The 15412-nt window shown below is 42.5% G+C and overlaps 1 long non-coding RNA gene across 1 annotated transcript in view; it reads left to right on the plus strand.

The window, feature by feature from the left end:
* Positions 1–984: 984 nt before the first annotated feature.
* The window catches only part of LOC134344774 (uncharacterized), a 48263-nt gene continuing 33835 nt past the window's right edge, over positions 985–15412 (plus strand). Inside the window, exons 1-2 of the long non-coding RNA XR_010017518.1 lie at positions 985–1878; positions 3988–4047. This is a non-coding gene — a long non-coding RNA (uncharacterized LOC134344774). The remainder of the gene's footprint in view (positions 1879–3987; positions 4048–15412) is intronic.

Here is a 15412-nt window from a genome sequence, read left to right on the forward strand (position 1 = left end):
CCCACTCATCTTTGATCCACCACCAATCCTAGCTCATCCAAGAATCTGTTGGAACCCCTCAACTCCAGCCAGGACTTATTCATCATTTCTTGTTGACAATGAATTTCCAGTCCTGCAATACAATATTGTAAAATCCTACCCTCATTTCCAGACCCTTCTGTGGTCTTGTCCTTTCTTTTCCCAGCATTTCTTTAGTTCTACCACCCTCACATTTACTGGAGCAACCTTGGACTCAATCACTCCAGCACTAGAGGCCATGCTTCAAGCTCTATGGCCACTGAATTTATAATTCTCAAGACTTGAAATTTGTGGCAAAATACTTGTAGTCTCTCTACATGGACCACCTTGGGCTTTATGTTGCATGCAGTTTTTAACTTCACTTCTCCATTACTGTGGAAGGGGTCAAACGAACTGGAAGAACAACAACATCCCATTTTCCATCTGGGAATCTTATAACTCAAATATGCATTTTCTAATTTCAGCTAGAACACACCTCAAATGCTCTCCTCCTACACAGGTCCACCTAGTTCACTTCTGTTCTTTCCCCAGTACTGATGGAGGATCTCAGCTAATAGCAGCTTTTGATTCCACAGATGCTGCTTGACCCAAGGTTTTTCAGTATTTTTGTTTTAGAGTTCCCTTTCTACTACTGATTTAAAACCCTCATAATTGCTACTTTTAAAAGCACAGTGGTTAACCTAACACTTTACAGCACCAGCAATCCAGGTTCAACTCCGATCACTGTCTGTAAGGAGTTTGTACATTCGCCCCACAATCACACGAGTTTTCTGCAGTTCCTCCGGTTTCCAAAGACATACAGTCAGGATTAGCAAGCTGTGGGTGTGCAATGCTGGTACCAGAAATATAGCGACACTTGGAGCTGCCCACACCACATCCTCAGGCTGTATCAGTAATTGACACACACAATACATTTCACCGTTTTAATGAACATTTGGAAAAATAGAGCAAAAAAATAACCCCACCTAATCTTTAGAACCTATAATTTTAAACAAGGTGTCCAAATGTTAATGCGATGGCAAATCTCAAGATATAAAGGTGGTCCTGACAAAGGGTCTCAGCCTGAAACATCGACTGCACCTCTACTTAGAGATGCTGCCTGGCCTGCTGCATTCACCAGCAACTTTGATGTGTGTTGCTTGAATTTCCAGCATCTGCAGAATTCCTGTTGTTTGCCTGAAAAGAAAACAAGACTGTTCTTGTTTAAAGTCTATCTCCCTCCCCCACCCCCAAGGTAGGCTCAAACAGAAATCCTGCAAAATTTTCACAATTAGTCACTTCATTTTATCAGTATTTTTACTTCAGTTTTTTTTAAAAAGTGCGTCCACTATATTGAGTTATCCACATTTCTTTCAAAAAGGCTGTCCACCACAATGGCCTTTTATGCCACTTCTTAAGAATTGATGGCTGCTGTTTAAAATTAACCTGCCTTACTGTCCATCAGCATTATTACTCGGAGACTCAATCTTCCTTCTTGTTATTTAAACTGACAAACCAAGCAGCAAAGTGTGAAGTATTCAAAAGTTGCTCTGGAGCTCGGTGGGTCACCCCTGCTGCATGAAAGATTGCCGCACTCCGCCCGGAGGCAATCAGCAAACACGCCACTCCTGCGGCAGCCAGCAGCTGTTAACAGCTCGCACTGAGATCCATCAGTGGCACAGCTGGGCCGGAGGGAGCTGGCTCCGTGCCTGAGGGGCCTCAATTGGACCCCTGTCTACTTCAATCCTTTCCTGTAGGAACTGCAGCTTTACAGACTTCTGACAGACAGTCATCGATGTCTCATTCGCGGATACAGACCGCTACAAACACAAATTTGTCGGTGATTCACGCAATTCCCGCGTGGTGCCTGCAGCTTTTAAGGTCGGCGCTAGCTTTCTTAATTTGCCATCACTCGTGATGCAGACCACAAGCTTCTAAGGAATTTGCGCAACCGCGATGGAATGTTCGGTGCTTGTTTCTATATATATATATATGACTAACATCTCTTAAAACAATTAGAGCTACTCAATTTCAACCACTACCTGGAAAGTTAATACCTTCTCTCGATGCAACATTAAAACTGTACTGTTTTGTGTCTATACATTTGGTTTGCACTAATCTTTATATTTTACCTTTGCTTGCTGGTTTAAAGTGCACTTACTTTTATAGAAAATACTCGGGTCTCGACAGGATCGTTAAAAGGTGAAAAGTCTCTATTTTTGATCAGTCCCCATCATAATTAACATCCTGTGAAGCTGACAGGAATCTGGCTGCAAACTTAAAAAAAAATACTAGAGAGCAGAACATCTGTTTGTCTTCATTACTCATCCTTAATCAGACTGGTTGTCTTTTTCCTGTTTTCAGGAACTCCCACTTTTAAATAGCTTATCATTTCGCAGTGAAATCGTGACACGTTTGAGATCTTGAATCCCAGATGAATATACCAGTGCTAATAAAAGTGGTAAATCCAAAGTTAGAATGGATTCTTTGGGTGGAACAGAACCAGACAAAATCGGTTGGATGTATTAAAATGCTTAACAGGCATTAAATGGATGACTTCCACTATTTTTAATACCAAAACGAAAAAAATGGCATTTAATGCACTGTGCCAGGCAATCATTAGACGTTGATACTTTTTTGATGAGTGGAAATGGTGTAGCCTCAATTGCTTCACATTCAATACCTCACAAAATTAGATTTAATTGTTACTATCTCCAGTTCAGTCATGAATTCAGGAAGTTAGTTATTATTAGCAAGACTGCACACATTATGAAAAGAGACCTAACTAAGCCTGCCTAAATTACACAAGGATGAGTGGTGCTGGTCTCTTGTTGGTAAATTCCAGTCTCTCCCATTCCATCAAAATTCAACAATTCTATCTTTACATCATTGTGGAATCACATTTGCCAAAGGGAAGGCAATAGGTTAAGGAGACAGATTACCCATCAATATTTCAAGCGATACAAAAAGCATCAGCCTGTCTGTCACACCCACAGCAACATTAGAATTCAATGCAAATGTTTAAAAGTGGCAGAGCATTTTAAGTATTTTGCTTTACTTTTCATGGTATGTTTCATATATTCTTACATTAAAAACCTGCAGGAGGTGTTTAAGGCAAGGATTCTTTAATGTACTGTTACATGTGCAGCATTATTCAGAAACCCATTACTGGAATAGTTCAGGTCATCAAATTAATTCCTCACATCTGAACCAGGTGAATTCAGACTGTGAAGTGTGTACAGGAGCAGATTGCTGAAAACAGCCCTATGGCAGTAAGATTTGCTCCAATTAACTGCACCAGAAACAGTGAATGAAACACACAGATCACTACACCGTAAATGAGATTAATACAAGAGACTGTATTACAAAATACTAAATATGGTTCTTACTGATCACCTCTGCCCAAGCCAAACAGTGCACATTAGGACCAGCAAGTAATAAGTCCAAGGATGTAGTTCTGACCTTGGATGGTAATATAACATCAGCAATATTTATTCAGCTACTCCTACTACAGCTTTCTGATTTTCTTTTCTTTTGAGTTCAATGAATCCCAATGCTCTCTCATAAGATTGTTCGGTAGCTTCACCTACATACTTGCCTAATATTGGATATTTCATTGACTTATTGAACATTTCCCCCCCCCCCATATGTGTGCTGCATTTGTGTGTTTTTCCATAGATTTTAGGTCATGTAATTATTCTGTGATTTAATCAATTTACTTAATCTATGACTAGAAGCAGAATTCTAAGGAATTTAGGGATTAATCAAATTTTGTCATTTGTAACTACAAAGGATTGTAAACAGAATAACATGGACTGGCAAAATACACCTAAGCTTGAATTAAACTATTTTATGGATTGTAAACTTTTGCATTATCAGGGCTATAAATATTGGGGCAACGTCCTTGTCCCTGGCAAAATCAATTTGAACTAATATTCAAATATTAAATTCACTATGTGAACTCAATTTTGTACTTTTTACTGACTGTAGATGACGATTTGCTTAAGACCAGAAGGCCATCAGACATTGGTGAAGAATTTAAAACTCAAAGTAAGTTTATTATCAAAGTACCCCATATATAGCACTAAGATTCACTTTGGAAGATGTTGGAGTTGATTATTAAGAATAAAATCTCAGGGTACTTGGAGGCACATAATAAAATAGGCCTAGTCATCATGATTTCCTCAAGGAAAAATCTTACCTGACAATCAGTTGGAATTTTTTCAAGAAATAACAAGCTGGATAGGCAAAGGAGAATCAGTTGAGTTGATATTGTGTAGTTGGATTTTCCGAAGGCCTTTAATTTTTCACAGCTCAAGCTGTAAAAACCTGAGGTATACGCATAACCGAGCACACTTATTTTTAATTGCTAGGAACCTTCAGATTATTCTAGTGGTGTTTAGTATTGTGTCTTTCTGGACATTTGCATAAATATTTCTGTGTAGGCCTAATTGTTTAAAGCTATTGCTTAGTGACTTTGGGATGATACCAGTTGTAGATGACAATGTATACCCTGTTTATGTTCCATAGTCTTTCAATTTCCTCTTTTAATTCAGCACTGAAAAGGCTGGGAATATCAATAACTGTGGTGCTTCTCTTCCTGACGAACTTAACGTATTCTACGCAAGATTCAAACAAAAGAGGAGCGTCCCGCTCCCTCCGGATGAACTGGACCTGGTGGCATCGAGATTCATCGTCACCGAGGAGGACATTAGATGGGCCTTCCTGAAGATAAATCCAAGGAAGGTGACGGACCCAGATGGCGTCCCAGGACGGGTTCTCCAGGCCTGTGCAAGCGAGCTAGCTGGAATGTTTGCTGACATCTTCAACTGCTCCTTGCTTCAGTCTAAGATACCATCGTGTTTTAAGAAGGCAACAATAATTCCAGTGCCGAAGAAGAGCAAGGTGGCTTGCCTGAATGACTATCGACCTGTGGCTCCGACATCAATTGCTATGAAGTGCTTCGAGCGATTGGTTATGGCACACATCAACCACAGCCTACCGGTCAAACTCGACGCTTTGCAATTCGCCTACCGGAGCAACAGGTCAAAGGTAGATGCCATCTCTCTGGCCCTACATTCCTCCTTAGAACACCTGGAGAATAAAAACACATACGTAAAGCTCCTTTTCATTGACTACATCTCTGCCTTTAATATCATCATTCCAAATAAACTGATCCCTAAGCTCCGGAACCTGGGCCTTAGCACTCAGATCTGCAGTTGGATCTTCAGCTTCCTCACAGACAGAACCCAGGCTGTAAAAATAAGGGAAAAGCTCTCCTCTACAATCACTCTGAGCACCAGTGCCCAACAAGGCTGTGTACTCAGCCCCCTGCTGTACTCACTGTACACCCATGATTGTGTAGCCAAGTTTCCATCGAACTCAATATTTAAGTTTGCTGATGACACAACAATTGTAGGCCGTATCTCGGGTAATGATGAGTTTGAGTACAGAGAGGAAATTAACAACCTGGTGGCATAGTGCGAAGACAATAACCTTTCCCTCAACATCAGCAAGACGAAGGAATTGGTTGTTGACTTCAGAAGGAGTAGCGGACCGCACGACCCAATTTACATCGGTGCTGCGCAAGAGGAACAGGTCAAAAGCTTTAAGTTCCTCGGGGTCAATATCACAAATGACCTGACTTGGTCCAACTAAGCAAAGTCCACTGCCAAGAAGGCCCACCAGCGCCTTTACTTCCTGAGAAAACTAAAGAAATTTGACCTGTCCCCTAAAACCCTCACTAATTTTATAGATGCACCATAGAAAACATTCTTCGAGGGTGCATCACAACCTGGTATGGAAGTTGTCCAAGACTGGAAGAAGCTGCAGAAGATCGTGAACACAGCGCAGCACATCACACAAACCAATCTTCCATCCTTGGACTCAGTTTACACCACACGCTGTTGGAGCAGTGCTGCCAGGATAATCAAGGACACGACCCACCCAGCCAACACACTTTTCGTCCCTCTTCCCTCCGGGAGAAGGCTCAGGAGCTTGAAGACTCATATGGCCAGATTTGGAAACGGCTTCTTTCCAACTGTGATAAGACTGCTGAACAGATCCTGACCCGGATCTGGGCCGTACCCTCCAAATATCTGGACCTGCCTCTCGGTCTTTTTGCACTACCTTACTTTCCATTTTTCTATTTTCTATTTATGATTTATAATTTAAATTTTTAATATTTACTAATTTTAACTATTCTTAATATCTTGAATATTTAATATTTGTAATCCAGGGAGTGTGAAGCGTAGAATCAAATATCGCTGTCATGATTGTACGTTCTAGTATCAATTGTTTGGCGTCAATAAAGTATAAAGTATCTATTAAGTAAGTTGTTCTTGCTTGTTTATCCTGCAATATTATGTCCAGATGGTTATTATGAATTGTCCTGTCTGTAGTAATGGATCAATTATTATATCGTTTGTAGGACTCTGCCTCTAAAACTGGATCAGGCTTGTATCTACAGTAATGTATGGTATCTTTTATGAGTTTGTATTTTAAAGCAAGATTTTGGTGAACGATGTTTGCCACTTGATTGTGCCTGTGTAAGTAATCAGATTGAGTTAAACTGCTGCAGGATCCTGTAATGTGTTGGATTATTTTGGGTTTCTCTTGGCACTTTCTGCATTTATTGGTCTCTTATTATGTATTTTTTATATGTTTTTTGTTAACCATCTAGTTCTGTATTTTCACAAGGAACCCTTCTGATTCTGGAATAGGTCTCCAACTCTGAGCCAGGTGTTCAGTGCTTCATTGTTGACGTCAGGTCTGCTCAAGTCATGGGGATGTCTTCCATTTGTTAACTTTTACTTCTGTGGTAATAATTTCTTTAGTTTTCTGTGTTGTCCTTTCATTTAAGTTCCGTGGTGTCTACTTCTTATCAGAATTGCAAATGCTCCTGTGGAGTGCTGAATCCTGTTTTCCTTGATGTAAATATATTCTTAGAAGTTTTATCTGACTGTTGTGTAATTTTTTAATGTTTTTTATTCCTCTTCCTCCTTTTGTCCTAGGTAGCACTAATCTTACTGCGTTGGAGTATAAACCATAGAAACATAGAAAACCTACAGCACAATACAGGCCCTTTGGCCCACAAAGCTGTGCCGAATATGTCCTTAACTGAAAAATTACCCAGGGTTACCCATGGCCCTCTATTTTTCTGAGCTTCATATACCTGTCCAAGTGTCTCTTAAAAGACCTTATCGTATCCGCCTCCACCACCGTCGCTGGCAGCCCATTCCACACACTCACCACTCTCTGCGTAAAAAAAACCTTACCCCTGATATCTCCTCTGTACCTACTTCCAAGCACCTTAAAACTATGCCCTCTTATGCCAGCCATTTCAGCCCTAGGGAAAATGCCTCTGACTATCCACACGTTCAATGCCTCTCATCATCTTATACACCTCTATCAGGTCACCGCTCATCCTCCGTCGGTCCAAGGAGAAAAGGCCGAGATCACTCAACCTATTCTCATAAGGTATGCTCCCCAATCCAGGCAACATCCTTGTAAATCTCCTCTGCACCCTTTCTATGGTTTCCACATCCTTCCTATAGTGAGGGGACCAGAACTGAGCACGGTACTCCAAGTGGGGTCTGACCAGGGTCCTATATAGCTGCAACATTACCTCTCAGCTCCTAAACTCAATCTCACGATTGATGAAGGCCAATGCACCGTATGCTTTCTTAACCACAGAGTCAACCTGCGCAGCAGCCTTGAGTGTCCTATGGACTCGGACCCCAAGATCCCTCTGATCCTCTATATTGCCAAGGGTCTTACCATTAATACTATATTCTGTCATCATATTTGCCAGACCAAAGTGAACCACTTCACACTTATCTGGGTTGAACTCCATCTGCCACTTCTCAGCCCATTTCTTCATCCTATCAATGTCCCGTTGTAACCTCTGACAGCCCTCGACACTACCCATAACACCTCCAACCTTTGTGTCATCAGCAAATTTATTAACCCATCCTTCCACTTCCTCATCCAGGTCATTTATAAAAATCACAAAGAGTAGGGGTCCAAGAACAGATTCCTAAGGTACACCACTGGTGACCAACCTCCATGCAGAATATGACCCGTCTACAACCACTCTTTGCCTTCTGTGGGCAAGCTAGTTCTGGATCCACAAAGCAATTTCCCCTTGGATCCCATGCCTCCTTACTTTCTCAATAAGCCTTACATGGGGTACCTTGTCAAATGCCTTGCTGAAATCCATGTACACTACATCTACAGCTCTACCATCATCAATGTGTTTAGTCACATCCTCAAAAACTTCAATCAGACTCGTAAGGCATGACCTGCCTTTCACAAAGCCATGCTGACTATTCCCAATCATATTATGCCTCTCCACATGTTCATTAATCCTGCCTCTCAGGATCTTCGCCATCCACTTACCAACCACTGAAGTAAGACTCACTGGTCTATAATTTCTTGGGCTTTCTCTACTCCCTTTCTTGAATAATGGAACAACATCCACAACCCTTCTTTCCTCCAGAACCTCTTCCGTCCCCACTGATGATGCAAAGATCATCGCCAGAGGCTCAGCAATCTCCTCCCTCACCTCTCACAGTAGCCTGGGGTATATCTCGTCCAGTCCTGGTGACTTATCTAACTTGATGCTTTGCAAAAGCTCTTGCACATCCTCTTTCTTAATATCTACATTCTCAAGCTTTTCAGTCCACTGTCGTTCATCCCTACAATCACCAAGATCCTTTTCTGTAGTGAATACTGAAGCAAAGTACTCATTAAGTACCTCTGCTGTCTCCTTCAGTTCCATATACACTTTTTCACTGTCACACCTGAACGGTCATAGTGTTTTATTATTTTTATCGTTTTTTTTTCTTAGCTCAAACTGTAAAACCTGAGATACAGGAGTAGCCAAACACACTCATTTTTCAATTGCTAGGAATTTTTGGACTATTCTAGTGGTGTTTATGAGGCTTTTTGAAGATCTACATTGATATCGCTGTGTAGCCCTACTTGTTTAATTCTATTGCGTAGTGCCTTTGGGATGATACCAGTTGTAGGTATGAGTATTGGGAGAATATGTACCCTGTTCATGTTCCATAGTCTTTCAATTTCCTCTTTTAATTAGCATATTCAATTCAGCATATTTCTGGTGTTTTTCATTTATTGATGATTATTATTCACTTATAATGATTTCTTTGTACAGTTTGTTGTAATTTGCACATTGATTATTTGTCCTGTTGGGTGTGGTCTTTCATACATTCTACTATTTCTTGTATCTTCTGTGAATGCCAGTGTAGCCCCCCCCCCCGCCCCTGGCCACCCTCAGGGTCGCTCGGCTCGCTGTCGTCTAGGGAAACAGCCTTGGCCCTGCCAAACTGGATAATAGTTTGTTTGGATGCTGTGTGAGGTACCCCACCCCGCCCAAATAACAGACAATGCACCAGATGCAATTAAATGATATACAGTTTATAGATATTACTGGAACTTTATGATTAAGAGAGAATAAAATATGAAAGGAAAATAAAAGGCGCCACACTTATCAAAGTTCAATCTCTTCGTGCACAAAACAGTTGGAGCTCAAGGACCTTCTTCTTCACCCTGCGACCCCTCGGACCACCTTGACCGGCCGCCTGGGACCAACAACGGTGCTCGACCAGCGCTCCACACGAGTTCGTCTCCGTCTCCTCACTGAACGCCCTCCTCGGGGTCCGACCCCGTTAGCGGACATCACAGCACCTCGTCCATTCTCTGTCTCGCTCTCCCGCCTTCTGCCCCAAAACCCCGCGCATACAGTATCTTCAAATACACCAAAAACATAACAACTATCCCAATTGGTTAATAGTGCCCTCTTATCACCCTCTAAATCAAAACAAGCTGCTAGCGCAAACTTTCTCAGCGTTTAACACAACAAAGCCGCATTCCCCACATTAACATAACAAAGACGCCATTTTAATTAGTCTCCGCAGTAACATAAAAGTCGAAACCCCCTTACACCAGTAAGAAAATGAATATCAGGATTGTATATGGTGACATATATGTACTTTAATAATACATTTACTGTGAACTTTGATTTTTGAACTATACATCTTTCTTAGTGCTGAGACACCACCTATCCAGAATACAAAACACAAAGCAATTATTTGAATATACCAATGGTATTCAAAGAGAACTTTATATTATGGTATGTTAAACAATATCTTGACATATGGCTTGAGGTGGTATAATATCATTGATACATTTCAGAATGAAAGTCAGCACCAATAACTATTTTTTAGATTAGATTAGATTAGGAGGACACTCAGTCCTCGTTTATTGTCATTTAGTAATGCATGCATTAGGAAATGATACAATGTTCCCCCCGTATGATATCACAGAAGCACAAGACAGACCAGGACTAAAACTGACAAAAACCAAATAATTATAACATATAGTTACAATAGTGCAAAGTAATACCGTAATTTGGTATCTGTCCCCCACTTTTCCTTCGCTACATCAACGACTGCATTGGCACTGCTTCCTGCACGCATGCTGAACTCGTTGACTTCATTAACTTTGCCTCCAACTTTCACCCTGCCCTCAAGTTTACCTGGTCCATTTCCGACACCTCCTTCCCCTTTCTAGATCTTTCTGTCTCTATCTCTGGAGACAGCTTATCTACCGATGTCTACTATAAGCCTACTGACTCTCACAGCTATCTGGACTATTCTTCTTCTCACCCTGTCTCTTGCAAAAATGCCATCCCTTTCTCGCAATTCCTCCATCTCCGCTGCATCTGCTCCCAGAATGAGGCTTTTCATTTCAGGACGAGGGAGATGTCCTCCTTTTTTAAAGAAAGGGGCTTCCCTTCCTCCACCATCAACTCTGCTCTCAAACGCATCTCCCCAATTTCACGCACATCTGCTCTCACTCCATCCTCCTGCCACCCCACTAGGAATAGGGTTCCCCTTGTCCTCCCCATCACCCCATCAGCCTCTGAGTCCAACATACTATTCTCCGTAACTTCCGCCACCTCCAACGGGATCCCACCACTAAGCACATCTTTCCCTCCCACCCTCTGCTTTCCGCAGGGATTGCTCCCTATGCGACTCCCTTGTCCATTCGTACCGCCCATCCCTCCCCACTGATCTCCCTCCTGGCACTTATCCTTGTAAGCGGAACAAGTGCGACACATGCCCTTACACTTCCTCCCTTACCACCATTCAGGGCCCCAGACAGTCCTTCCAGGTGAGGGGACACTTCACCTGTGAGTCGGCTGGGGTGATATACTGTGTCCGGTGCTCCCGATGTGGCCTTCTATATATTGGCGAGACCCGACGCAGACTGGGAGATAGTTTTGCTGAACACCTACGCTCTGTCCGCCAGAGAAAGCAGGATCTCTCAGTGGCCACACATTTTAATTCCACGTCCCATTCCCATTATGATATGTCTATCCACGGCCTCCTCTACTGTAAAGATGAAGCCACACTCAGGTTGGAGGAACAACACCTTATATTCCGTCTGGATAGCCTCCAACCTGATGGCATAAACATTGACTTCTCTAACTTACGTTAATGCCCCACCTCCCCCTCGTACCCCATCTGTTATTTATTTATATACACACATTCTTTCTCTCTCTCTCTCCTTTTTCTCCCTCTGTCCCTCTCACTATACCCCTTGCCCATCCTCTGGGTTTTTCCCCCCTCCCCCTTTTCTTTCTCCCTGGGCCTCCTGTCCCACGATCCTCTCATATCCCTTTTGCCAATCAACTGTCCAGCTCTTGGCTCCATCCCTCCCCCTCCTGTCTTCTCCTATCATTTCGGATCTCCCCCTCCCCCTCCCACTTTTAAATCTCTTACTCACTCTTCCTTCAGTTAGTCCTGACGAAGGGTCTCTGCCCGAAACGTCAACTGTACCTCTTCCTAGAGATGCTGCCTGACCTGCTGCGTTCACCAGCAACTTTGATGTGTGTTGCTTCATATCAATACCTTCCACTTGCAAAATCATTCCCTGAAATTAAATGCAGAATTACACTTCATTCTTCTTAAACTGGCTGCATAATGGCTAAAAAGTATTCTGAATTAAATTTAAGAATGTCGTACCCTCCATACCTTTTACACTGGCATATTTAAAGTCTCATAATAACTGCCAAGTGCTTTGACATTTGGCAGAAATATCTGCATAATGTTGCTCTTTTTTCTCTATAGAAATGTTTGGGGGGTCTACAGTGTCTACCCAAAGTATGATTTTTTTCCCCCATTTCTGCTTTTTAACTCTCCCCACATGGTCCTCCCAACGTATGCCCTCCTAAGTTCAAGAGTCCACCAAACATTGCCCATTTCTTTTTCTATACTCTGTCTCATCTGAAAACCCTGCTACCAGGAATATTAAACAGTCTCATTGCACTTTAAGCTGAGATTCCTTAAAAAGCTATAACGTCACACTCTGTGTTCCCAACATATTAGCCATATTTATGACTATCCTTGCATTTGGGTAGAATCAGAAAGAGGTTTATTATCAGAGTGTTGGGTGAATAGTCATGACCATAAGCAAGTGAGTTTAGGACCAGAGGCCACAGCCTTGAGGATGGAAGAACATTACTTTAGAACAGAGATATCTAAATATCTTTAGCCAGAGGGTGACATATCTGTGGAATTCATTGCAAAAGATAACTGTGGGTGCCAAGACAGTGGTTATATTTCAAACCAGAGTTTGATGGGTTCTTGATTAATAAGTGTGTCAAAGGTTATGGGGAGAAGCTGGGAGAATGGACTTGAGATGGATAATAAATCAGCCATGACTGAATAGCAGGACAGTCTGGATGGGCCGAAGGGCCTAATTGCACTCCTGTGTCTTATGGTCTAAAGTGACATTTTATGGTTGAGCACAAAGAAATGACTGGCATCTTGTTGGAGCACATATCACTGCAATGCTGTGAGGTTCTCAGAAACCCTGTAGATACAGGAGTCTGCAGCCTCGGTTACTGCATTCTGAACTTCCTTGGCATCAAGCTAGCTTTGCCTGAGAGCAGCTTGTGTTTTCACAGCAGGCAGTCAGATGCAGTGGAGGTAGTGACATAAGCAACCAATGTAATAACATCAACACTAGATCCAGATGTGTCTGAAAATAATTGGCAACTGTTTCCATAATGGAAAAGATGTGCGAAAGTTCGCACAAAGCTGTATTCTTCTATGTTTCTTGATATTGATGCAAACCTTTAGGTGAACTTCCCAATGCTCTTCGTTTATATTTCATTGTGCATACTCAGCCATCTTCTGACAAGTTTGCACTCAGATCATGCTTGCCTGTTTCCATGCCCCGTAAGAGTGCAGACACACTGTGTTATCCTCTAAATCATGCACGGCTAGCATCTGAACTGATGACAATATAGTTTCCCTTTTTTTCGTCTGAAAACAAATAAAATGTCAAATTTTGGGAATCTGAAAGGGAAACAGAAAATACAGGAAATACTCAATAGGTCAATCAGCATTTGTGTAGAGAGAGAAAAATAGTTTTAATGTAATGTCATTGTCCTGAAAAGTGAACAGTAGTTCTCCCTACAATTCTGCCTGAGCCAGACCAGCTTGAAGAAGTCTCTGAATAACTACCACCAACGTATCACCTGTGGAACCAGAGGAGCCAACAGGCTTGACCATTCTTATACCACCGTTAAGAATGCTTACTGTGCCATCCCTGTCCCATCACCAGGCTTTACTTTGACTCCTGGCGTACAGGAAGAGACTAAAGACTGGAGCATCAATGGTGAGGGCCAAGAAGGGTGGCACGGTTAGCACAATGCTCTGCAGTACCAGTGACCCAGGTTCAATTCCTGCCTCTGCCTGTGAGAAGTTTATCCACTCTCCCCATGACCGCATGGGTTTTCTCCGACAGCCAAAAATGCACTGGATGGTAGGCTAATTGGACATTATATATCGTCCCGTGATTAGGCAGGGATTAAATCTGGGGGTGGCTGGGCAGTGCAGCTTAAAAGGCTGAAAGGACCTATTCAGCTCTGTATCCCAATCAATAAATAAAGATTATGCTTAAAGGAGGCAGAGGAGCACTTGCAGTACTGGATAGTATTTAGGGATTCATCTTCAATTCTGAATGAATACACCACAGTTGTCACTGACTTCAAGAACTATGTGGATGAGTGCGTGCCTTTGAGAACATACCAGGCATGGACAAACCAAAAGCTCTGGATAAACCAGGAAATTCATAATTTGCTGAGGGCTAGATCTGTGGCATTCAAGACCGGTGATCCAGAACTATGCAAGAAGTCCAGGTATGACCAACAGAAGGCTATTTTAAGAGCAAAAACAGCAATTCTGATTAAAGTTAGAGGCAGAATCAGATACATGTCAGCTCTGGCAGTGTTTGCAAGCCATTACCTCCTACAGTGCAAAACCTAACATCATGAATGGCCATGATGCTTCACTCCCAGATGAGCTCAATGCCTTTTATGCACATTTCCAAAGGGAGAATAAAACTACGTCTGTACAAATCCCTGAAGCGTCTGGTAACAAAAGTGATTTCTGTCTCATGGGCTGATGTCAGAATATCTTTGAAGAGGGTGAACCCTCACAAGGCATCAAGCCCTGATGGTGCACCTGGTGGGGCAATGAAAATCTGCGCCAACAAACTGGTGTGAGTGTTCAAGGACATCTTCAATCTTTCACTGCTGCAGTCGAAGATTCCCACCTGCTTCAAAAGGGGTGATAATCATACCAGTACCGAAGAAAAGTAGGGTGAGCTGTCTGAAAGGCTATCGCCCAGTGGCTCTCACATCTTTTGTGATGAAGTGCTTTAAAAGGTTAGCCACGGCCACAATCAATTTCTGCCAAAGCAAGGACCTGGACCTGCTGCAATTTGCCTATCGCCACATTAGGTCGACAGCAGATACAATCTCACTGGCTCTCCAGTCAGCACTGAACAACAGTAATGCCTAAATCAGGCTGCTGTTTATTGTTTACAGCTCAGTGTTCAATACAATCATACCCTCAGTACTAACCAACAAGCTCCAAAACCTGAGCCTCTGTACCTCCCTCTGCAATGAGATACTAGACTTCACTATCAGGAGACCATAGTCAGTGCAGATTGGAAATAACATCTCCTCCTTGCTGGCAATCAACATTGGTACACCTCAAGGGTGTGTGCTTCGCCCACTGCTCTACTCTCTCTACACCCACAACTATGGCCAGGCACAGGTTAAACACACCTATAAAATGTGCCAATGACACAACTACTGTTGGCAGATTTTCAGAAGGTGATGAGGAGGCATACAGGAGTAAGATAGATCAGCTGGTTGAGTGGTGTGACAGCAACAATGTTCCACTCAGTGTCAGTGTGACCAAGGAATTGATTATGGACTTCGGGAAGGGGAAGTCAAGGGAACACATACTAGTCCTCTTCTAGGGATTAGCAGTGGAAAGGGTGAGCAATTTCAACTTCCTGGGTGTCATCG

The sequence above is a fragment of the Mobula hypostoma genome, chromosome 4 (assembly GCF_963921235.1).
Source record: "Mobula hypostoma chromosome 4, sMobHyp1.1, whole genome shotgun sequence".
NCBI classification, from domain to species: Eukaryota; Metazoa; Chordata; class Chondrichthyes; order Myliobatiformes; family Myliobatidae; genus Mobula; species Mobula hypostoma.